The following is a 27,046-nucleotide window of genomic DNA, read 5'->3' as shown; positions in this document are numbered from 1 at the left end:
TTTTCGATTTTTCTAGGGATCCTGGGGTCATCAGCTTCTTCCGTACCAAGTTTCAAATTTCTGAGATTTCTGGAAGTGCCTCATTAATTCACGTCTTTTTTCATTTTTAAATATTTATGTATACATCGCTCCAGACCGACTTGCTTTTATATATATAGATGAGGGATAAGCATGCGCACGTTGAAAAGTGCAGACTTCCACTTCGAGATTCATAACTCCTCAACGGTGCATGATATTAACAAACGGTTTGCGCCATCAGGCGCCTCATTTATCGCCCTACATGTTGATTTCTATACCATTTCCTCGTATCGCCCTTATTTAGTGGGTAAATTGAGTTCAAATTTTGAATAGGGTGAAATTTAGGTACATTTGTAACGTTTTACATTACTTTTTGCCTACTTATGTATAAGCTAGAATCATGAAATTTGGTCCACATATGGCCCTTGATTGTGCCAATGTGTGAACCCAACTTGATGATCCTATCGTTCATATAAGTGTGTCAAACAATGAAATATTCTTGTAAAAATCACCAAATTTACGAAGAATCCAGACATACGGCCAAATCTAACGTATAAAGCAGAGAGATACGACAAAATGTCATAGGACCAAAGTTGTAGATCACTCCGAATTGAAGCGACATTGTGCCATCCGTTTTGTGATACGACTTACCGTTTAGCCAACAAACAGCTCAAAAGGAATGTCTGCACAGTCATTAAAATTGGCTTCATATTTCGATATCTTTGGGGGGTAAAAAGTGAAAAATTTGCACATCTTGGAATTTTTCCGTCGGGTAGGGACCAAGAGCTATAATTTTACAAAATTTCAATTTTCTACCTCGTCTGGCAGGTTGTGCCGCCATCTTGATTTGGGGGGACGGGGGATAAAAATTAGGAAATTCCCGAAAATTTTTAAGCATACGAAACCTATAGGTTGTCGTTTTGGATAAATTAGACGACTGCGTTCTTATGCTGAGCCCAAAATTTGAGGCCCCCAGCGTGCCCCCTTGAGGGAATTTTGAGAATTTTCGATTTTTCTAGGGATTCTGGGGTCATCAGCTTCTCCCGTACCAAGTTTCAAATTTCTAAGATTTCTGGAAGTGCCTCATTAATTCACGTTTTTTCATTTTTAAATATTTATACATCGCTCCAGACCGACTTGCCTTTATATATATAGATTTCACCTGTTTAAAAATGCGGGTAATAAAACTTAATAATGTTATTGTTTTACGTCCGAACTAACTACCTTTTTACGGTTATAGGAGGCGCTGAGGTGCAGAAATTTTGTCCCGCAGGAATTTAATTTACGTTCCAGTAAATCTATCGACACGAGGCTGGCGTATTTCAGCACGTTCAAATACCATCGGACTGAGCCAGGATCGAACCTACCGAGTTGGGGTCAGAAGGCCAGCGCCTCAACCGTCTGAGTCACTCAGCCTTGCTAATAAAACGCATAAGACCGGATGAGCTGGCCGTGCGTTTAGGGGTGCGCGGTGATCTTGCATCGCGGAAATAGTAAGTTCAAATCCCACTGTCGGCAGCGCTGAAGGTCGCCATAAGACCTGTCTGTGTCGGTACGACGTAAATCAAATTTAAAAAACTTGTAAGTGTTGTAATTAGCCTTTGCGGGGGGAGAAAGGGATATATCCGCGTTATCCCTTGCAAGTCCAGCTCGTTGGCTGAATGGCCAGCGTACTGGATTTCGGTTCAGAGGGTCGCGGGTTCGATTCCCGGTCGAGTAGGGGATTTTAACCTTCATTGGTTAATTCCAATGGCCCGGGGGCTGGGTGTTTGTGCTGTCCCCAACATCCCTGCAACTCGCACACCACATATAACACTGTCCTCCACCACAATAACACGCAGTTACCTACACAGATGACGCCCACCCTCATCGGAGGGTCTATCTTACAAGGGCTAACCTCGGCTAGAAATAGCCACACAAAAATTATTATTATGATTATTATTATTATTATTATTATTATTATTATTATTATTATTATTATTATTATTATTATTATTATTATTATTATTATTATTATTATTATTATTATTATTATTATCTGCATCTTGTAATAGGTGACTAAGAGGACTCTCAACATGAGAGCATGGTTTATTGACTACGGGGGCCCTGCTTAAGTGCATTTTTACACTTACATGTACCTGGTTCTTCACTTTCATCTCCCTTGGGCATCTCTTCTTCCCTTATGACCACGATGGTATTAGGTTCGCGAGGCCCAATGAGTCTAACTTTTAGTGTTTCGTGGCTTTTTCATTTCATTATTCGTAGGATCGGACTTCTTCCAGTTTCTCTTCTCATTAGTGCTGAATGGTCAGCGTACTGGCCTTCGGTTCAGAGGGTCCCGAGTTTGATTCCCGGCGGGTCGAGGAATTTAACCTTCATTGGTTAATTCTAATGGCCCGGGCGCTGGGTGTTTGTGCTTTCCCCAACATCTCTGCAACTCACACACCACACATAACGCTATCCTCAAACACAATAACACGCAGTTACATACACATGGTAAATGCCGCCCACCCTCATTGGAGGGTCTGCCTTACAACGGCTGCACTCGGCTAGAAATAGCCACACGAAATTATATATTCGTGCTAATAGGGGATGGTTGCCCAATTGAACTTCGCTATAAAACAATGAAGCCCCCATTTCTCTAGCATCGTAATTTTCGGTCGATCTGATTAATTAAACTCCGCTTTAGTCTCCTCAAGTTTTGAACGCAATGCCTGCTGCCATTATTAATAAGAGAACAAGTGGACATGTAAACGTAGCGATGATCTACCTCTATCGAGTGTGTTATAACGAACTCCCTTAGAGCTTTCCAGGCGGACCCGAGCCTTTAAGGGGGCCCGCTGACTCCTCGCAAAAATAGATATATGTCTAGCATAATGTCACTCTGCACGGAAATGATCTGGGAAGTTTAGTAGAATCATTCGAAATTGTAATAATAATAATAATAATAATAATAATAATAATAATAATAATAATAATAATAATAATAATTCAACTCAAATAAGGTCAAAATATATTGCCTAGAAGAAACTAAGGCGGACCTCCAAGAAATGAAAATCACGGACATCATAGAAGATCGTGGAGCCCTTAGCACAAATTGTAGCCAAGCACAAATTCGTGGAGAAACCTAAGAAGAAAACTGGTAGGAAGTGGTCCACAGGACGCAAGATACAACATAGCGCATTCATGAAAAGATTTTGGGAGGATAAGAAGGCGAAAACCACCACGCCAATGAACAAGTTGAAACGCGCCCTTTGAATGGGTATACCGAAGAAATACTCGTAATTGTACCGGAGGTACACCCGCCCCGCGCATTTAAATTAAGCGCCCTGGATAAGGCCATCTGCAACATAAACTTTTAAATTACTACTACAGGAAGTTTGGACATTCTTCGACAGATGTCTCTACTATCAACTTCACTGGAGTATCAAGAAAATATTGACAGACGGAACGAGACGTCTGAGCCAAATCTTGAATCAAAGGGCGCAATAAAAACTTCAATTCCCCAGCAATAAGATTGCCTGAAAACCGATGTGGAGAAGAGGTTTTGCATTACGAACATCAACTATTGGCACCTAGATGATAATGAACTACTGTATGAAGATCCTACAATTGTCAACCCTAGAATACAACGTAGTCTCCCAGTTATTAATGTCACGCTAACCCATCTCATTATAACTGCCTTAGTCGATTCCGGAGCTCAAGCTTCTTTAGTCTCCGACAGTTTGATTGACGAATTAAAGAAGACAGAGGATGTACTCTTAATGCCAGTCGCTCAACTTAAGGTTAAAGGAATTGTACCTGACAAATTCATCAAGTGTAAGACACAGGCATTCTTAACGATTGAAACTGAAGGTGTCTACTTTGAACATGTATTTCTAGTAATCACACAGGTGAAATTTAACATCGTTATGGGGTCTGATTTTTTGGTCAAGTATGGTGGTGTTTTTGACTATCCTGCCAATACCTTGAAGTTTTTCAAACTCTGCAGAGTTACAGCTGTTGAATAGTGAAGATATGAAGTGCCAGGGTCTGGATGCCCCTGGATGCTCCGGCTATCGATGAAGAGGGACCAGTCGAGGGCCAAGGAGCACCCATCATTGAAGATGAGTTCGACTTGGGTAATTCTGACTTCGTATTTCCTATCAGTGTAACTGAAAGCCCAGAGTTAAATTCTCAGGTGGCAGAGGCGACCCAGACATTGTATAAAGAATATTCAGACGTCTTCAATGACAAGCCGGGTGTGAGTAAGAATTTCCCACACCGAGCTCGATAGCTGCTTAAGTGCGGCCAGTATCCAGTATTCGGGAGATAGTAGGTGCCACTGTCGGCAAATCGTCCCATCGTTGCCATAAGACCTATCTGTATCGGTGCGACGTAAAGCTACTAGCAAAAAAAGAATTTCCAATACCATTTGAATGTCAGAGATACTTCACCGTAAGGAAAACGACCTTATCCTGTCCCCGGAAAGTACCGGTAAGAAGCTAGGACTGTAATCCGGCAGATGGAAAACGATGGCATTATTTCCAAGTGTATTACTCCTTACCCTTTTGCTATAGTAAGGAAACCAAATGGTAGCTTGCGTCTATGTCTCGACGCGCGTGCATTAAATGAGAGCCTAGTAATAGAATACGAGCGCCCACCTCTACTTCCAGACGTCATTAGGATGTTTAGAGGAATGAAACTGTTCTCTGCGATGGATATGACATCATCATATTTCCATATTTTGTTGGCAGAAAATAACCGGAAATTGACTGGGCTTATCTTCGAAAACATTACATACGCCTTTAACAGACTTCCGTTCGGAGTAAAGAACTTGGGAGCCGTGCTCATAAGGGCCTTAGAAAGTCAACTGTCCGACAAAGTCAAAGATATTGCCACCATTTATGTTGATGATATTCTCGTAGCTTCAGAGTCATTTGAGAAACATATTGAGGATGTCAATACTGTATTATGTGAACTACGAGAAAAGAACTTCAAAATCAACATGCATAAGAGTCAATTTTTCAAGACTGAGGTGTTATTTTTGGGTCATATCATCAGTGGAGTTGGGATTAAGCCTAATCCGGCCAAAATCAGCAGCATTTTAGACTTTCCTAAACAAATCAAGATCAAGCTCTTACGACAGCTCTAAGGGTTGTGTCAATTCTTCTCACAACAATGTCCCAACTACACAGAAACCATTGCAGTCAATATTACAGAAAAACAATCGCAGGAAATGGTCAGAAGCATGTGACGAAGCATTTCATAAGACAAAGTTAATGCTCCGGGATAGTGTACAACTCGTCTGTCCGAATTTCGAATGGCCGTTCTGCAACGAATGCAACCAAGTCAATTCAGAAGAACTTGATGTTAGGATATTTATATCCTTTATGAGTCGAAAATTAAGACCGCATGAGAAATCGTATACAATAACGGAGCTCGAAGCATTTGCCATTGTACAATCCCTACTCTATTGGAAGAAGATAGTCTACGGCTACCCTGTGATCATTTATACCGATCATAAGGCACTTACCTTCATTTTGACTTCTGATTTTAGCAGTGATATAGTAACTCGTTGGGCACTCTTTATCCAACAATTTAATATCACTGTGGTTCATCGAGCTGGGAAGAAAAACATCCCTGCAGACGCTCTAACCCGCAACCCAGTTGATGTTGTTACTGTTCTTCCAATTGAGGTCTTAAATAGGGAAGATGAAGAGTTCCTTCGATAACTCCGGTATTTACCACAAGCTCAAACACGAGATGCAAAGATACATGAACTTCTTCGATTCTTTAAGGGTTCGATTTTCGTCGATGATGACAACTATGATCGCATTTTACGTCTCGCACGATCTTTTTTGTTTTCATGATGGGCTTATTTGTAAGTATCTAGATCCCGCCAAGAGTAAGCGTAGGATTAACTCTCCTCCTAGGCTCAGACCAGACATTGTGTGACATTGTCACTCTCTATCCGGACATGCCAGCACTGATAAGGTGACTGCGCTCATTAGAGAGAAATTGGCATGGGAGTACATGAGGCGAGATTCAGAGATATTATCCGCACTTGCGACGTTTACGGATCAAACCAAACAACAGGTTATTAAGGGAATTTCCTAGACCACTGATTCCGGAGAGACCAGAGGAAATACTGGCTTTGGACCTGTACGGCCCCTTGCCCAAAGCAACACGCGGCAACCGGCACATCATTGTTGTGGTAGATGTATTCTCTAAATACACAATGCTACTCCCCATACAGATAGAAAATGCTAATAATATCTTCCGCAGGATTAAGCTGAATATTATTCCGGAAATGGGTAAACCGGAGTATTTGCTTACAGATCACGGTACCCATCAATCAATCAATCAATCAATCAATCAATCAATCAATCAATCAATCAATCAATCAATCAATCAATCAATCAATCAATCAATCAATCAATCAATCAATCAATCAATCAATCAATCAATCAATCAATCAATCAATCACTACTGATATGCCTTTAGGGCCGTCACCCAGGTGGCAGATTCCCTATCTGTTGTTTTTCTAGCCTTTTCTGAAATGATCGCAAAGAAATTGGAAAGTTATTGAACATTTCCCTTGGTAAGTTATTCCAATTCCTAACTCCCCTTCCTATAAACGAATATTTGCCCCAATTAGTCGTCTTGAATTCCAACTTTATCTTCATATTGTGATCTTTCCTACTTTTAAAGACACCACTCAAACTTATTCGTCTACTGATGTCCTCCCACGCCATCTCTCCACTGACAGCTCGGAACATACCACTTAATCGAGCAGCTCGTCTCCTTTCTCCCTATCTGGAATTTCAAGTAGCATTGGAGGACATGAACATCAAGCACATCATGAACTCAATACGTCATCCTGAGGCTAACCCTGCTGAAAGGATAATGAGGGAAATCGCAAGATTTTGTAGACTCTACTGTGGGACACAACATTTGAAGTGGGTCGAGGTTCTTCCCATAATGCAGCGAGTTGTGAACTCAACAGTCCATGAATCTGTTAATGACATTCCCATGAAGATCCATAAAGATGTCACACGCAGTAGGCCATGGGATCAACTGCTACCACCTCTTCAAGGCACTGTAGTCACTCACCAGGCTCGCGTTGAAGCTACAAGGGAACAACTTAGACATGCAGCCCGAATCTGAGAGAGGAGGATGAGACACGTCGTGTAGGTTACATGATGTTAATCAGGGAACCCGCAGTAGTACATCCAGAACTCCGTGTATATGCTAAATTTAGTCCCCTTTACGTAGGACCTTATAAGATCACAGAAGTCCTTGATAATGGAGCCTATAAAGTAAGCAAATTGAATGGAAACCTGGGAGGAATCTACAATTCCGCCAATTTAAAGAAGTATTATCATCGGAAACACTAGACAAAAGAAAACCTTGCTCGGATTTTCTCTCTCATGGAGAGAGGGGAAAATATACTAGGAATGATGGTCCGAGATAGTCCCCGATGTATAAAGTTATATTCCGCGCCAAGTGATCACATCCGGCAGCCTGCAAGCACGACAGCTGAGAGCGAGGTGGAGTTGTGACGTCACGACCTGAGGAACACGGGCAAGGACAGATTACGTCAGCCGATGGAAAGTTCTATATATTCTATTGTCAATATATTTTGATTGGACTACCGTACGGGAAAATGAACTACATCATCGTGTAGCCCAGTTTTTTGTGATCATTGTCCCCGAATTTGGAAGAAATATGTCAAATATTATGGGAGATATTTAATAAGATAAAATAGCTTCAATTCTCCGAGATCCTGTGTAACAGGCAGGCATTTCGCTTGTTAAACCAGTCTACTCTGTGCCACAGTCGAAGCCGGTCAGTCAGCTGACGGTCATTCTTCGCCGCCGTAATGTGAGTCTCCAGTTCGATCTCGACGAGAGTTTAAGTCCGCTTCGATCAAAATTAGAATATTTTAGCATCGTGTTGCGTGTGACAATAGAAGTTCCACTACAGGACGTGTACATTTCAAGTGATTAATTATTTACGTGAACAGTGTGGTTCGAACTTATATTTTTTCTCATGAGTACGATTCTACTTTACCAAGCACTTGAGCATAATTCGATGTTTGAATTTCATGAGATGATAGAATTCGTATGACAGTGAAACATCAAAATGTACGTTTTCTTGACAAAGTGATTTAACATAACCCCGTATTTGAATTCTAAAAGTGATAAAACTTTTCTGACTGTGAAATATCGACTTGTATATAATCCAGTATTTACATTTAACAAGTGTTAGAACTTTTCTGACAGTGGAACGTCAACCTGTACATAATTCAGTATTTAAATTTACCAAGGTGATAGAGTATTTCTTCGAACTGTACGTTTACTTTACCAAGTTACTGACAGAATTAATTGAGTCTAACAGTGCCAACGAACTTAGATTTTTCTAAGTGGTCAGAGTCTTCGTAGAACTTATTCTCAAATAAAGTGGTGTAATTAACGTGCATAAGACATTTATTAATTATGAGGATAGGGCTTGTGTCAAACTCAGGACAGTTCCACAACAAGCAGTGTTTTCTTTTCAACATTATTTAATTGTGAACGCTAAATTCACAGAGTAAGAATCTTTAATTACAGCTTATTTCAATTCGTAATCGAACTGTGTGAACTTGAAAGTGAAATACTTTATTTTCTGCGTTATTATTCAGCCAACATTATTCATATTTGACTGTGATAAAGTGACCTGTTTATTTTCTTTCTTAAGTGGCCGATACATCACAAATTCAATCTCAAGTAACATTACGAGTTCAATTTTATATTTTATTTTTACTGGCTGTGTTAACTTCGACGTCAGTGACGTTATATCATTATCGTCAAGTTCGATCAGACTTTAGGGACAGTCTATCGTTACCTGTAATTTGTGTGAAGTCGTCAATAATAATAATAATGATAATAATAATAATAATAATAATAATAATAATAACTTTGTTTGTGCAGAGATTGAATACCTTACGAGTTCGTTCGAACAATAGTGCAGTGTCATTCCCATTTCTACAAGTGCTCCTAAATCATCGAGATCTTATGGAAATTCAAGATATTCCAGAAATTCGAGATATTCCAGACCTTCTCGGAAGATGGTGCAGCTGTAAATGAACATTGCGAGACCGCAGTGTACCAGTTCCAGCCCAACCCAAGGAAAGACTCTTACTGTAACCACTGTAACCACTGTAATGAGGTGATGTTGAATTTTGACTTTTGCTTTATTAATAAACTCTTCAACGAACTTAGAATACTTATTTCTTACTACCCTCTCTTCAGATAGAGACCGGACACACCCCGTGAGCGTTGCTAGCCGATATAACTTTCACTTACTGTTACAGTATGCATGCTGGAATGTTGCAACTGTAAGTTCATAACCTGATATTTTACCTGTGCTATGCAATTGATCTTCTTTTGCTACGCGAGCTTCCTGTATACATCAATGTTATTTTCCAGAGATAATCTTTATAAAAACTGACACTTTGATCTGCTTAGACCTTCTACGTTGATCTGCATTTGACCTAGATTCTTATAAGGACCGTTCCCCTGAGGTCTTGTCGTTGTGATATGTTTTAAGCCAGAGTTCTTTAACGTGTCAGTAAATCTACCGACACGAGGCTGACACATTTGAATAGGATCGAACCTGCCAAGTTAGGCTCAGAAGGCCTGCGCTCTACCGCCCGAGCTACTCAGGCCAGCAGTCTATTTTTTTTTTTTTACAATTTGTACATAGAATTGCCACTTGGTTGCATCTAGCAGCTCGTCTCCTTTCTCCCAAGTCTTCCCAGCCCGAACTTTGCAACATTTTTCTAACGCTACTCTTTTGTCGGAAATCACCCAGAACAAATCGAGCTTTTCCTTTGGATTTTTTCCAGTTCCTGAATCTGGTAATCCTGGTGAGGGTCCCATACACTGGAACCATGCTCTAGTTGGGGTCTTACCAGAGACTTATATACCCTCTCCTTTACATCCTTACTACAACCCTTAAACACCCTCATAACCATGTGCAGAGATCTGTACCCTTTATTTACAATCCCATTTATGTGATTACCCCAATGAAGATCTTTCCTTATATTAATACCTAGGTATTTACAACGATCCCCAAAGGGAACTTTCACCCCATTAACGCAGTAATTAAAAGTGAGAGGACTTTTTCTATTTGTGAAACTCACAACCTGACTTTTATCCCCGTTTATCATCATACCATTGCCTACTGTCCATCTCACGAAACTATCGAGGTCACCCTGCAGCCGCTCACAATCTTGTAACTTATTTATTACTCTGTACCGTACAGAATAACATCATCTGCAAAAAGCCTTATCTCTGATTCCACTTCTTTACACATATCATTGATATAAATAAGAATACACAAAGGTCCAATAATACTGCCTTGAGGAATTCCCCTCTTAATTATTACAGGGACAGATAGAGCTTCACCTACTCTAATTCTCTGAATTCTATTTTCTAGAAACAGAGCCACCCATTCAGTCACTTTTTTGTCAAGTATAATAGTATAATGGTATAATAGTTCGTTGGGAAATAAGCATTACCAGTAATGTAATGTAGTCTCCTAGAATCCCAATGAGGTTAATGTTGAGGGAAATAAAATAGGTGTTCGTCATGCGAATATATTGATTGATATTGATAAATGGACAAGCATTTAAAGGTTGACAGTTGTATTTTGAAAATAATACTTCCCGAAGGATACTGGCATATTGAACGTGTGAATGGTCGTCAGAATATTAACCCGTGATACGGTAATGAAACGAATTTCATGCATTTGATAGATAATTGTGGTTGGAAGATCTTCAACGCCAAGTAATACCAATGAGAAATGCGAAATATCTTATAACTGGAAATAATATTAGTGTCGTATGATGTAATGCATAACTTAGTACTTCCTGTTGAGTAGTTGTTGATGTACTACGCATTTCTTGTAGTCAGTATTAGAACTTCTAATCTACGGATTATTCCAGATGCTGTGGGACCGTGATAACTCCAAATCATGATTATATTTCATGATGTTGTGTAGCAAGATATTTGATTTATTTAAGTGCAGCAATTTTTGGGATTCTATTAGTATGCTGTTCCTGTTCTGCAATTTCGGTCATTATTTATTGGAGATGAGCTACGAGTTTCATTTTGATGTCCATGATCATGTCGTTGTCAGGTTTTACGACGTTGAATGCAGGTTATTGACAAACACTCAAGTTGTTATGTAGGTTTTCGCTAATTTGCGCAATAATTTTTACGAAATATTAATAGAATACCGGAGGACAAGATTTTGGCCAACAAATGACAGATATGAATGAATAAATGTTTTCCTATGTTATTCTTGTCGGCGGACGGGAACGAATAATGTAAATAATTCAATTAATAATTAGATACTTTAAGCCTTCAGCAGATTGTCATGTTGGATTTGATGAATTGATTGAGATATTAAGTTAACGTTAAATTGATCACCAACATGTTTCCTTAATTTTACGATACTATAATGCCTTGTGTGCGAAGAACATAACAACCAACGAAAGCATACAGATATAGATTTAACTGTGTTGATTGTCATATTCAATTTCCTTTATCATCCGATTATGTTGTTATTTTCAATTATTATTGTTAGTTATGTTTCATTAAAGGATGGTTTAATTAAATCGGAATATCCTTCCAAACAAAAATTTATTCTCGATGTTCTTATTTATAGATTAAGAATTAGGATAGTCTCAGATAGTTATAATATACGTATTCTTGTGATGTCGGTAAGAGCCTGATGGTAAACGCTGTAACATGTGACCGGTATTCAACGAACTTACATACCCGCGAGTGGATTTTCATGGATCTCCGTTGACATCAGCCGTTGCATACCTATAATATTATTCGAATCTTTTAGTCAGAACCATCCATGAAAGGTCATTCATTTCCGCCACCCAATGTAAGATCACAATAGGTATTTAAAATTACGTTTCAGGCACCCTCCCCTAAACTACCATTTCGTTCAGCGTGAATAAAGTTATTTATAGACTAGACTGCAGTGCTTTATTCTCCGACTTTACATACCGATTTTCATCAAATTATGTTTACCCATTTTCTCGTGGCTCGGCATTGATATGGACTTGGCTACAAAAATAGAAATTTATGAATATCTCTGTTATTATAGCCGGTACGGTGAAAATGTATACAACATAAATGATCGGAAATTTAATTCTATGTAACTTAAGTTATGTAGTGTTTATTGATAGGACCACCAATAACATTGATTTCTGGGTTCTGAATTAGAGGTCTTCCCCTAAACTACCAAATTACTCAGCGCGAATAAAATTACTTATAGCCTAGACCAGGGATGGCGAACCTATGCCACGCGTGTCACTAGGTGACACGCGGACACGATTTCGGTGGCACGCTACATGAACATAATACTATTATTTTATATATACGTCTCGTACTACAGACAGTGCATATCTTACAGTGTTTCACGTGTAAGAAATAAATATCGAAAATCTAAATACTAGTTCCATTCGGACGTGCAATGTGGCAACACTGCTACACTCATAGGTCCGAAAGTCAAGTGAGGTGTCGTTTTCTGGTGGTTTTGTGTACAGACATCGCAAATATGTTTTCGGTGCCGAAAAAAAACAACCCAGAAACTTAACAAAGGTGGTGACCGTATTTTTCACGAACTCTGGCCAAGGGAATTCGGACTGTTAAAAAGATGTGTTGCCTGTGTTCGAAAACAGTTGTATCCCCCACATTTAATGTAAAGCGCAATTTTGAGACTGGTCATTCAAATGTTTGTTCCATTTCAAATGAAGAAAGAAGAGAGTTCGTTTCACAGAATATCCAGCATTACACAAACAAACTAGTTCTTTTGTATCATCTTTCCGGCCAAGGAATAATATCAGTAGTGCGGCTGTTTCCATCTGTCTCACTGCAGAGTACAGCATGCATGGGAAACCGATTTCTGACGGTGAGTTGTTGAAAGAAAGTTTCTTATTGACGTCCGACACATAATTTGAAAACTTCCCTAACAAACAACTAATAATTAACAAGATTAAAGGAATCCCAGCCAGCTGAACTGCTGTCAAGGTTAGAATAATAAAAATGAGTGAAGAAGTTTCGGAGCAGTTGAAAGCTAATTTGGGTAACTCCCACATATATGCATTATGTTTTGATGAAAGCATGAATGTGACCTTACAAACAAGGATAGCTGTTTTTTTTAGATTTCCTTATGGAAATGTGATGAGGGAGAAATTAGTTTAATTGTTGAGCGTACAAACTACAACATGGGAAGATAATGAAGCTAATGGAGGAAGTGAAGTCCATTCGCAATATTAGTACTTTAGATTTTTATATCTAAAAATTTTTTACAATTTGTTTTACGTCGCACCGACACAGATAGGATTTGTGGCGACGATGGGATAGGCTTACGAGTGGGTAGGAAACAGCCGCGGCCCCACGGAACATGCAATCAAATGTATGTACAAGATATATTGCACCCGTTATGCAAATACCGTATGTATAATAAATAAATAAATAAATAAATGACTCAATAAATGAAACATAATCGGGAAATTGAAAGGAAGTTGCGAGGGGGGGGGGAGGTGTAGGTTGTAGACATCCCGTAATGGAAATGGAAAACAACAAATGGCACAGTCAACAGATGAGAATAATAAACCAGAGTTAAAATGGCACACTAGTTGCAAAAGGTTCGCCATCCCTGGCCTAGACTGTAGTGCCCTGTTTCCCAACTTTACATACTTATTTTCATTAAATTATCTTTATCCAGTTTCTTTTGCTGCCCGAACATACATACATACATACATACATACATACATACATACATACATACATACATACATACATACATACATACATACATACATACATACATACATACAAACAGATAGACAGACAGACTGACGGAAAATTAATAAGTGCATTTCCTTGTTTATGTGGACACGTCGAATAGAGAAATACCCGTTCTTTTTCAATTCTGAGCAGTGTACAAACAAAAATCTTATTTTATATATAGATGATACGAATAACCCCTTTGTTCATACAGTGAGTTTAGGCGCAGCCAGCTGATTTGCCTCTCCGCGCCATAGCAACAAGGACAACACTTCGCTCACTTTATCCGTGCCTGACATGAGGTAACAATTAAAATTAAGAAAATAAGAATTAAGATAGTAATTAATTAAGAAAATAAGCTCGTACCTAATTGTTTCAATTTCAACATTTTGGTAGCTCGTCATGTTGAGCTCTTTTAAACCCCGGCGTCTTGTCCAAGTCGTCTTAGGGATTTTGTAGGCGTATGTTCTAATCTTTCTGCGATTTCATTTACTTTTTTCTCGTTGAGTACACGTTGTTACTGCACATATCGCATTAACAATTATATCTAAGAAATTATGTCATTTATTTGTGTTTTTAAATCTACAATATTGTAGTATTTCATTTATAAAATGTACTAGCAAATGTACCCGTGCTTCGCTACGGTATTCTACAATGTATACGGATATCGAAGTAAATTGCTGTACACGAAGTGAGTAAAAAATGTTAATTACATGTCTCTTGGCGTTATCCGAGAAAAAGCATTGGGAGGTCCGCAGATGTTATTTCCAATGTGAAGTGCGAGTTGCAGAGTTGTGATGATAACGACAGGTCCACTTGTCTGCCGCAATTCACTATGCGTAACGCCAGTCATATTTTGATGGGTAAATTTGTTTATAATCGGGGGCACCTATACCTAATGATAAAGAGAATCAGGTAAAAGAGTTTTTTAAAAAATGCACGCTCCCTTGCCTTCTGATAGTCAAATCAAGAAGGGAATTATGCATTAAAATGGTACACAGGCTTTGGAGAACTACCCCATTCCTATAGCTAGTTAAAGTCGATGTGGGGAGTACTGATTACAACAGCAGACGCCCTCCTGCTGAGAGTCACTATTGATTTGTGAAGTATTAATTACAGTGTAAGACACACCCCTTTCTAGATCGCCATCCGTTTTGTGATACGACTTACCATTTAGCCACCAAATACCTCGAAAGGAAGGTCTGCACCGTCATTAAAATTGCTTCCATATTTCGATATTTTTTGGGGGTAAAAAAATAACTTGTTAAACATCTCGTAAATTTTCCATCGGTTACAGATAAAAAGCTATAATTTTCCCAAATTTCTATTTTCTAACTCGTCTGGGAGATTGTGCTGCCATCTTGATATGGGGGAGGGGGTTAAAAATTAGGACTTTCAGTAAACTTTTAAGCCCATGAAACCTATAGGTTATCGTTCAGGATAAATATCACCGACTGTGTTCTTATGCAGATTTGAAACTCCCAACGTGTCCCTCTCGGAGAATTTTGAGAATTTTAGATTTTTCTAGGGATCCTGAAATCATCAGTTTGTCTGGTACCAAGTTTTAAGTTTCTAGGATGCCTAGAATGGTCTCATTAATTCACGTCTGTTTTCATTTTTATGCCTTAATTTATATATGTATAGTAAAGTATATATAGATCGCGCCAAACTGACTTCTATTTATTAATATGGATTATATATTTCACCCGCTTCCGAAGTGGTTCTAGGGGGAGTATGTTTTACAGGTAGTAAGTCATACTTGAAAGTCATACTGGAACACACAGACGTCTATTACCTTGGGCATTCTTGACAATTTATTTTTGCACCCTTTCTCACCCTCTATGCCAAAGGGGGGCATTTTTGACAATTTATTTTTTCACCCTTTCTCAACCTCTATGCCAAAGGGGGCTGAAGCTGGACTTTAAAAATCCGGAATGTTACTATTTATCTCAGCGACCCGGAAAACTATGGATTAGGCAGTATATTCGATTATTATTATATCTCACTCCCCCTTCCCCCTAAAGGGGGTTAAACTTTGAGCTGTAAAAAATCGGGAGTGTTACTATTCATCTCAGCGACCCCGAAAACTATGGCTTCGACACTATTTTCGATTATTTTTAAATCTAAATCCCCCTCACTCCCACCAGAAAGGGGGATGAACTTGGACTTATAAAATATCCGGGGTCTCACCATTCATCTCAGCGACCCCGACGACTATGGATTCAACATTATTTTCGTTTATTTTTATATATCACTCTCCAATTCCCACCCACCACGAAAGAGGCTGAACTTTAAAAAATTCTGGAGTGCCATTGTTCATCTCAGCGACCCCGAAAAGTATGGATTCGACACTATTTCGATGAATTTTATATCTCAGCCCCTCGCCCCCCCCCCACGCCCCTAAGAGTTCCTGGGGTGTCCTACCCCCGCGTGGTTTGTCTCCTGATCCTAAAATTTCGAAGTGTACAATTCACCTCGGCGAAATCGAAAACAATGCATTCGACACTATTTTCGATTAATTTTATATATCACTCCCCCCTCGCCCCCGATCCCAAAGGAGGATGAACTTCGACTTATAAAATAACCGGAGTCTCACTATTCATCTCAGCAACCCCGACAACTATGGATTCGACACTATTTTCGATTATTTTTATATATCATTCTCCCATCTCCCCCACTACGACGGGGGCTGAAATTGGACTTTAAAAGATTCCGGAGTGTCACTCTTCATCTCAGCGACCCCCAAAATATGGATTCGACACTACACTCGATTATTTGTATATCTCAGCACCTCGCCCCGCCCCTAATGTTTCCTGGGGTGTATTACCCCCACGTGGTTTGTCTCCTGATACTAAAATTCTGGAGTGTCACTATTCATCCTAGCGACCCCGAAAAGTATGGATTCGACACTATTTTCGTTAATTTGTATATCTGACCCCCCACCCCAAAGGGGGGTGAACTTATAAAATATCCGGAGTCTCACTATTCATCTCAGCGACCCTGACAACTATGTATTCGACACTCTTCTCGATTATTTTCATATATCACTCTCCCATCGCCCCCTACCACGAAGGGGCTGAACTTGGACTTAAAAGAATCCCGCAGTGTGACTATTCATCTCAGCGACCACGAAAAGTATGGATTCAACACTACTTTTGATGATTTTTGTATCTGAGCCCCCTTGCCCGGCTGCCCCTAAGGTTTCTTGGGGTGTATTACCCCCACGTGGTTTGTCTCCTGATACTAAAAATCCGGAGTGTCACTATTCATCCTAGCGACGCCGAAAAGTATGGATTCGACACTATTTTCGTTAATTTGTATATATGACCCCCTCACCCCCACCCCTAAGGGTTCTTGTGCTGTCTTACCCCACGTGGTTTATCTCCTGATACTAAAAATTCGAAGTGTACAATTCAACTCGGCGACCCCGAAAACTATGTATTCGACACTATTTTCGTTTATTTTTATATATCACTCCCCCTCAACCCCCCCAAAGGAGGCTGAACTTGGACTTTAAAAACCCCGGAGTGTCACTATTCACCTCAGCGACCCCGAAAAGTATGGATTCGACACTATTTTCGTTAATTTTTATATCTGACCCCCTTGCCTCCCCTCCCCTAAGGTTTCCTGGGCTGTCTTATCCCCACGTGGTTTGTCTCCTGATACAAAAAATCCGGAGTGTACAATTCACCTCGACGACCCCGAAAACTATGTATTCGACACTATTTTTGTTTAATTTTATATATCAGTCCCCCCTCGCCCCCCACCCAAACAGGAACAGAAATTCGACTTTTAAAAAATCGGGAGTGTCACTATTCACCTCAGAGACCCCAAAAACTAATGGATTTGACACTATTTTCGATTATTTTTTACCTGAACCCCCTAACCCCCACCCCTAAGGGGGCTAGAGGTGGCTTACCCCCACAGTGCTCGTTTCCAGATAGCAAAGAATAAGTTTCAAAATTTGATTGAAATTGCTCCAGTGGTTTAGGAGGAGATGTGTCATTAACACACATACATCCATCATCAGTCCCCCCTCACCCCCCACCCAAGTGGGAGCAGAAATTTGACTTTTAAAAAATCGGGTGTGTCACTATTCACCTCAGCGACCCCAAAACTACGGATTCGACACTATTTTACATTATTGTTTTACCTGAACCCCCTAACCCCCCACTCCTAAGGGGGCTAGAGGTGGCTTACCCCCACAGTGTTCGTCTCCGGATAGCAAATAATAAGTGTTCAAAATTTGATCGAAATTGCTCCAGTGGTTTAGGAGGAGATGTGTCATTTACACACACACACATACATACATCCATTTTCATTTATTTTTATATATCACCCCTCCCCCAAAGAGGCTGAACTTGGACTTTAAAAAACCCCGAGTGTCACTATTCATCTCAGCGACCCTGAAAAGTATGGATTCGACACTATTTTCGTTAATTTGTATATCTGACCCCATTGCCCCCACCCCTAAGGTTTCCTGGGCTGTCTTACTCCCACGTGGTTTGTCTCCTGATATTAAAAATCCGGAGTGTACAATTCACCTCGACGACTCCGAAAACTGTATTCGACACTATTTTCGTTTAATTTTTATATATCAGTCCCCCCTCGTCCCCACCCAGATGGGAGCAGAAATTTGACTTTTAAAAAATCGGGAGTGTCACTATTCACCTCAGCGACCCCAGAAACTATGGATTCGACACTATTTTCGATTATTTTACCTGACCCCCCTAATCCCCCACCCCTAAGGGGGATAGAGGTGGCTTACCCCCACAGTGCTCGTCTTCAGATAGCAAATAATATGTGTTCAAAATTTGACTGAAATTGCTCCAGTGGTTTAGGAGGAGATGTGTCATTTACACACATACATCCATTATCAGTCCCCCCTCGCCCCCCACCCAAATGGGAGCAGAAATTTGACTTTTAAAAAATCGGGATTACCATTATTTACCTCAGCGACCCCAGAAACTACGGATTCGACACTATTTTCGATTGTGTTTTTACCTGAACCCCCTAACCCCCACCCCTAAGGGGGCTAGTGGTGGCTTACCCCCACAGTGCTCGTCTTCAGATAGCAAATAATATGTGTTCAAAATTTGATTGAAATTGCTCCAGTGGTTTAGGAGGTGATGTGTCATTTACACACATACATCCATCATCAGTCCCCCCTCGCCGCCCCACCCAAGTGGGAGCAGAAATTTGACTTTTAAAAAATCGGGAGTGTCACTATTCACCTCAGCGACCCCAAAAACTACGGATTCGACACTATTTCCGATTATTTTTTACCTGACCCCCCTAACCCCCCACTCCTAAGGGGGCTAGAGGTGGCTTACCCTCACAGTGCTCGTCTCCAGATAGCAAATAATAAGTGTTCAAAATTTGATTGAAATTGCTCCAGTGGTTTAGGAGGAGATATGTCATTTACGTACATACATCCATTTTATATATAGTAAGATTTATTAATGAAGTTGTGAATAGAGGGCAGCACCTCGCTTCCAGGACTGTTTTCTGGCGCAAGTGACTGGCTAGAGACGCGGGGAGAGGCGCGTCAGACATGACACGACTAACATGTGGAGACAGCAGTCTCATAAAATCATGTAATTGCACAACAGTGTTAACATTTTAAGTTCTGCCAAACCATAGGCACAATAACAATTTCGTCCTTTCAAGTGTAAATAATTTCTGGTGTTTTTTAGTGTCAGTGCGTACCTCATGTGTGAATGTATAATTGAAGACATGGATGGAAGAAGGGCTTAAGTCAGGTTGTGGCGTTATTCGGTAAATTGCGTATATACGTTCCTTGGAGGCTCTTCTAGATACTACCTAAATGGCTTATCGGTAGTGTCAATAGATGGCATGTGATGTGCTCTATTGAGTTGCGCCGTTCTTCCAAATATTACTCATGTCCGAATTAAAATACGCTTCAATGCTGACTTAGGGCGATCCAGCAATTATCACTCATCAGACTCGAAACAGCTGACGCAGGAGTAATGTCAGGAGGAGAAACATCTGATATTTCAGCAGATGACAGTGAATATTTACCAAATGAAACCTCACATGATTCGGATACTAAATCCTTACTATCAGAATGATCTGCCGTTCTCAGCCCACTGTCATTTGCAACACCACAAACAAAAGGACTTCAGTTTTCAATTCCAAAGTATGTCATATTATGTCACTCTCCTGAAGGAACTGTGTCAGGAAGCCAGAATTATAATATTACGTTTCATGACAAGTTTCAGTTATTGAAGGATATATGGTCTGTAAGATAATTTGGATAGCTTTCCAGTCCCTCGTGTAGGTATTGAACCCAGAAAATTAAAAGTTGTTAAAGATTTAGTAAGCTTTGTACGCGCAGGTGCACGTGCATGGTTTGAAAATATTTTCCGGAGAGCTGAATCTGTGGGAGTAGGAAATTCTCGATATAGTGACTCCCCTAATAATATGTTGTGCCCTGTCAAATGTTCTAACCTGTAAAACTTGTCTACATGCTTCCAACAATGTAAAAAACATTAATTCAATGAAAATGTTTCTTGAAAATGGAATAAGGGCGTAACTCCAAAATACAAAATTGACAACAAACCAAAAAATGTATAAATATTTTTGATGTACATATTATGAAATAATCAAGAATGTAGTTAAGTATAATATACCACAATTTTGTATTTCTGTGAAAAGTGTTTGATATTGTAATTCTTTAAACTCATTTATCTCAAAAGAGTGTTTTTTGAGTTACGCCCTTCTTCCATCCATGTCTTCAATTGTATATGTACAAGCACTACTTACAGTACTGGTGTGTTTTTAGTTCACGTAGGCTATACTGAATAAATCAGTGACTTGTGTGTTCTTTATGTTTTACAACATGTATTTTCTTAATAACATTTAAGTGGTCCTCCGACCGTGTACTTTATTATGTGGTTATTATATGCGACCACCAGAGGTAAGGTTAGATCGTGAACAAAACAACAGTTTCATCTCGTTGAAACATTTTGGTCCTCCGGGCCGGATATTCGAACTTTCGTTCTTATGTGACAACAAATATAGTGCATTTACAGTGACTGGATTATGCCGATAATATTGTGTGATGTATCGTGGTGCAATTTATGACGCAATCTGCCATATGGCTGATTTACGCGCGAACTCACGCCGCTGTATCAGAGATACCAACCCGCCGGTCAAATCTTCCGCACTGTGGAACGTACAACCTGTGGACTGTTGGCAGTAGCAACCCTGAGTCATGTCAAGATGGCTCCTTGATGACAACAACTACTTCCCACACCTTACAAGGTCAGATCCAATTCATATATTTATTCCTATCCTTTCATTATGGCAGAGGAGAGTATTAAAATTCTAATACGCAAACGAGGTGTAATAAAGGGCAGCAAAACACGAATTAAAAACTTCGTAGATGGGTTTAACAGTGAGCACGGAATTGTGGCTATTATCTCTCGTAGAGAAAGTTTAGAGGAATTGAAACAAAAGTATGAGGACATTCAATCCCAGCTAGAAATCAGTGAGGAGGGAGAGACATACGAAGCAGATAGAGAAATATTTGAAGACACATATCATCAGATAAAGGTCGACATAAACAGAATAATCACCCAGTATGAAATAACAGGTCTTTCCAGACACTCCAGTCAAGGGAATATCTCAGTAAGCAATAATTACAATGGGGCGCACATCAAATTACCTACTATTACACTGAAACCATTTGGAGGCGAGTACGAAGACTGGAGAGGATTTCACGATTCATTTGTATCTATGATCCATAACAGTCAAGATTTGCACGATATTCAGAAATTTCACTACTTAATTAGCAGTTTAAGAAACGAACCTCTTTCAGTTGCACAAAGTCTCCTTCTATCTGCTGAAAACTACAGCATAGTTTGGCAAAGGTTAATAGACAGGTTTCAAAACAACAAATTAATTTCGTCAATTCACATTAAACAGATATTAGAGCAAGACACAATCCAGAAAGAGAATGCCATGCCAATTCTCTCAGAGAGGCTATAAACACAAGTCACGCCAATGTGAAGGCATTACAGGCCCTTGACTTAGATGTTCAATTGAAGATTTATTAATGTCACAATTGTTAATCAACAAACTAGACCCAGCGACTAGGAAGGCATGGGAAATACATACTTCAGGTTCTGAGTTAGAATCTCTGGAGGCTTTGTGGACATTCTTAGAAAAGAGATGTTTAGCACTTGAGGCAATCAAGCCAGGTACTCAAGTTCAGCAGATTAAACAGTCAATTAGAACTACACCCAAACATCAAGTAAGCAATGTGCATGCTAGTGTTAATTACCAATGTGTACTCTGCAAGGGCTCACACTACCTATATAAGTGTGAGTCCTTCAAAAGGCTCAATGTCCACGAGAGACATAATGTTGTGAGAGATTATAAATTATGCTTTAACTGCTTGGGCAATAATCATAATGTCAATCAGTGCCAATCAGGCTCGTGCAGGATGTGCGGAAAATATTATAATTTACTATTGCATGATGACACCAGACGTGACCGCAGCAGGCCAATGCTTAGCTCACGGGAAACAGAGAGAGAACACAGCTCGCGCCAGGCAGTAGCTAATCACACAACCGTTCAACAGATGTTACTCACTGCGCTGTCAAGGAATCCGATCTGTCTACAGTCTTGATATCAACAGCGATAGTCAAGGTTAAGGACATTCACGGTAATATGCATGAGGCTAGATATCTTTTGGATTCAGGTTCTCAAACGAATTTCGTGAGCGAAGAACTAGCTCAATTATTACGCCTCAGGAAACAAAAACATGTTACACCAGGGACTGGAATTAACGGTGCAGAAGTTCAAACCTCACACTGCATTACAGTTCATTTGCAATCTGCGGTTAGCCCTTTCAATATAGATGCCACATGCTTAGTGCTACCAAAGATTACAAACAATTTGCCGAGTAGAAAAATCGACATTTCAAGATGGAATCTACCCACCAATATAAAATATGCCGACAGAAATTTCCACATTCCAAGCAAGATCGATTTGCTACTCTGTGCAGACATATTCTTTAAGGTTATATTGGAGGGAAAGAAAACTCGTGATGGGTATCCAACATTGCAGAATACGAAACTGGGTTGGGTAGTAGCTGGCCAGGCACCCATACAACACCAAGGGGAACATGCAACATCACTATTCATCCAGGTAGACCAATTAGACACATACCTTAAAAGATTCTGGGAAATAGAAGTACTGAATATGCCACCAATCACCAAAGAAGAAAGAGATTGCGAAGAACACTTCACCAAGAACACAATGCGAGATGCTACAGGAAGGTTCCGAGTTCGACTGCCACTTAAACAGACTTCATCGCAGTTAGGGAATTCATACCCACAGTCAGTAGTGAGATTCTACAGTATTGAGAAGAAACTTAATCGTAATCCCAAATTAAGAGAAGAATATTCAGCATTCATGAATGAGTATCTGAAACTTGGCCACATGAAACCAGTACCCACGTGCACTGAAGATGGAGGATACCGACAAGTACCAGCACTAAAACTCGTGTTGTCTTTGATGCGTCTGCTAAAACTGACAGTGGCGTATCTTTGAATGACAAGTTACTCGTAGGTCCTACCATACAAGACGACTTGTATTCTATTGTACTACGTTTCAGATCACACAAGATTGCTCTTGTCGCAGATATTACAAAAATGTATCGACAAATTCAAGTTGACAACGAGGACATGAAACTACAACGAATACTATGGAGAAACACTAGCACCGAACCACTCCAGTGTTATGAACTCACGACAGTTACTTACGGTACAGCAAGTGCTCCCTTTCTCGCTGTGAGATGTTTGAAACAGTTAGCTGATGAAGAGTCAAAGGAATTTCCACAAGCAGCAGCTGTCCTTAGAAAGGATTTTTATGTTGATGACCTCCTGATCGGAGCCAGTACTGAATCAGAAGCCATTCGCTTACAGCAAGAATTAGAGACATTACTGTTAAGAGGAGGATTTGAACTTAAGAAATGGTGTTCTAACAGCAGTACGGTCATGCCAAAAATACCAGAAGAAAATAGAGAAACCAAATCACCACTTCAACTGGACAATGCAGACACAGTAAGAACATTGGGAATACTCTGGCACCCTTCTACAGACCAATTTCAGTTCGACATAACTGTTAAAAGGGTTTCCCATGCACCAAGAGAAGTGTACTCTCAACTACTGCTGCAATTTTTGGCCCTCTGGGCGTATTGGGTCCAGTTATTCTCTCATGCAAGGTCTTTATGCAACAACTCTGGACTTTTCAATTAAAATGGGACTAAGACCTGCCAAGTCAGCTTCTTAACACTTGGAATGCAATTTACTCGCAATTACCAAAACTTAACGATATAAAAATTGGCAGGTACATTTTAAGTAAGACTAAAGTTGTAAATTGTGAATTACATGGTTTCTGTGATGCCTCGGAACGTGCTTACGGGGCGTGCGTATACATTCGTACCACAGATGAACAAGGGCTTATTTCATGCAATTTGATTTGCTCTAAATCAAGAGTCGCTCCACTTAAACAGTTGTCAATTCCACGCTTAGAATTGTGCGGCGCTCTCCAGTTAGCAAGATTACTTAAGCGAACGTTCACGAGTCTCAACCTGGATATTAGTTCTGTTCATGCGTGGACAGACTCCACAATTGTCTTACAATGGATTTCGTCACCGTCGACAAGGTGGAAAACATTCGTCGCCAACCGGGTCTCTGAACTCCAGGACACGGCAGAAAACTGCACATGGCATCATGTATCTACACAACAGAATCAGCTGGCATATTGTCACGAGGAAGCGAGCCTCAAGCATTAAAATTACACGACCTCTGGTGACATGGACCGTCCTGGTTATGCCAGCCTGAAGAATTATGGCCAATCAGTACTGCAGAATGTACCTCAGAAGCACTTGAAGCCAAACCCACTACATGTGCAATCAACAGCTGCGATAATGAAGACATCACTACAAGGTTTTCCTCGTTATCAAGAATGAAACGTGTTTTTGCGTACTGTAAAAGATTCATCTGCAATCTACAGCACTCTCGTGCGAATACAGGTAATCTAAGCACGGAAGAATGCAACAATGCACTACTTTGCTGTGTACGATATATTCAACACCAGGAATTTCAGAAGGAAATTCAATATCTTCAACTGAAAAAAGAAGTTGACAAGAGAAGTCAGTTAAAATCTCTCGCTCCATTTCTTGATAAAAACTAGTGTCTCAGAGTGGGCGGGCGATTACGTGATGCAGACGCAGCATATGACCAAAAACATCAGATTATATTACCAGCGCATCACCATGTCACGAAATTAATTATTCGTGACGAACACTTAAGATTACTACATACTAGCATTCAGCTACTAGTTGCATCACTTAGAATGAAGTATTGGATTCCTCACGCCAGGACAACTGTCAAAGGTGTCATTCGCAAATGTGTGACATGTTACAGGTTCAAGGCCAAGAGCTCATCGCAGTTGATGGGCCAGCTGCCTGCTGAAAGAGTTAAGCCCACTCGTCTTTTCCTATATAGCGGTGTAGACTTTGCGGGACCCTTCTTCATTAAACAAGGTTCTCCGCGTAGTAACACGAGAGTAAAATGTTACGTTGCACTTTTGGTTTGCTTAGCCACCAAGGCCATTCACTTGGAACTTGTAAGCAATTTAACCACCGAAGCCTTCATTGCTGCCTTAAGGAGAATGATAGCCCGGAGAGGAAAGGTACTTCAACTTCACAGTGACAATGGTTCATCATTCATCGGAGCCAGAAATCAAGTTCGAGAACTTCACGAATTATTCCAATTAGAGCAACACCAACGTGAGATTGATAATGTTGGAATCCAAGAAGGATTAATCTGGAAATTCATTTCTCCACGAGCACCAAATTTCGGAGGTCTTTGGGAAGCTGGGGTGAAATCTATGAAATTTCATCTTACTAGAGTTACCAAGCACGCTCACTTGACATTCGAAGAAATGACTACTCTTCTCTGTCAGATTGAATCCATTTTAAATTCACGTCCAATCACTCTCCTGAACAATGACCCAAATGACACCTCCTATCTTTCACCAGGACATTTCCTGATAGGAGAACCCATGATGGCCATACCTGAACCAGACCTAACCTTATCAAATACTTCAAGGATTTCCAGGTGGAATCATCTTCAAAAAATGAAGGGACATTTTTGGAACAGGTGGTCATCCGACTATCTGGGCAGCTTGCAGCAGCGCATGAGATGGAGGTCAGCACAGCCCAGTGTATGTACAGGAACTGTTGTCCTAATTAAGGATGACAACATTCCACCATTGGACTGGAGATTAGGCATTATTGAGCAAACATTCCCAGGCAAGGACGGGTTGGTGAGAGTCTTTGATGTCCGTACACCCTCAGGAGTTTAGGAGACATGTGTGCAAATTATGCCCACTCCCAACTGACTAGTGACCTCAGTGTAGTGCGTCGTCAATATTTTCTTGTGTATTTGTGCATATGTATTTATCTTTGCCTTGACAGGTTTGTTTGAGACAGAACTCAATGCATTACTTGCTTTATTTTCATGGTATTTAATTTCATTGTTATTGCATTTAATTTGTAAATATAAAATGTGAGCACATTTTAAGTGGGTCGGTATGTTACTGCACATATCGCATTAACAAATATATCTAAGAAATTATGTCATTTATTTGTGTTTTAAAATCTACAATATTGTAGTATTTCATTTATGAAATATATTTATTAATGAAGGGGCTGCCTGGCCGAGGCGGTAAAGGCGTGCTCGGTTCGCCCGGAAGGACGTGGGTTCGAATCCCCGTCAGGAAGTCGTAAAATAGGGAACATGCATAATTTTAAAAAATATTTTTTTTGAAAAGTACACCAACTAAATAGTACGTAAACGTATTACAGTGAAGTAAGTTGCCTTGTTTTCTACCATTTAAAAAATGTTCAAAAGTGCTTTTCCGTAAGGCGAGTGAAACGGCCTCTGACGTAAGCGGCGCGCTGTGACGTCACGATCCAGTACCGCATGCAGCTCTACCAGCCATTGTGCATCAGCCGTTACTAAAAGCCGATTGTTTATTATTCGTGATCGCGAATAACTTAAAATGACTGAAGAAAGGTTCAAAACAGCACAGTCAGACAATCTATTATGTGTAGATGTCATCATTCTTGAAAAAGTGATTTTTGTGGC

This window comes from Anabrus simplex, chromosome 1, assembly GCF_040414725.1.
Source record: "Anabrus simplex isolate iqAnaSimp1 chromosome 1, ASM4041472v1, whole genome shotgun sequence".
NCBI classification, from domain to species: domain Eukaryota; kingdom Metazoa; phylum Arthropoda; class Insecta; order Orthoptera; family Tettigoniidae; genus Anabrus; species Anabrus simplex.
Note: the sequence above shows the minus strand (reverse complement) of the source record.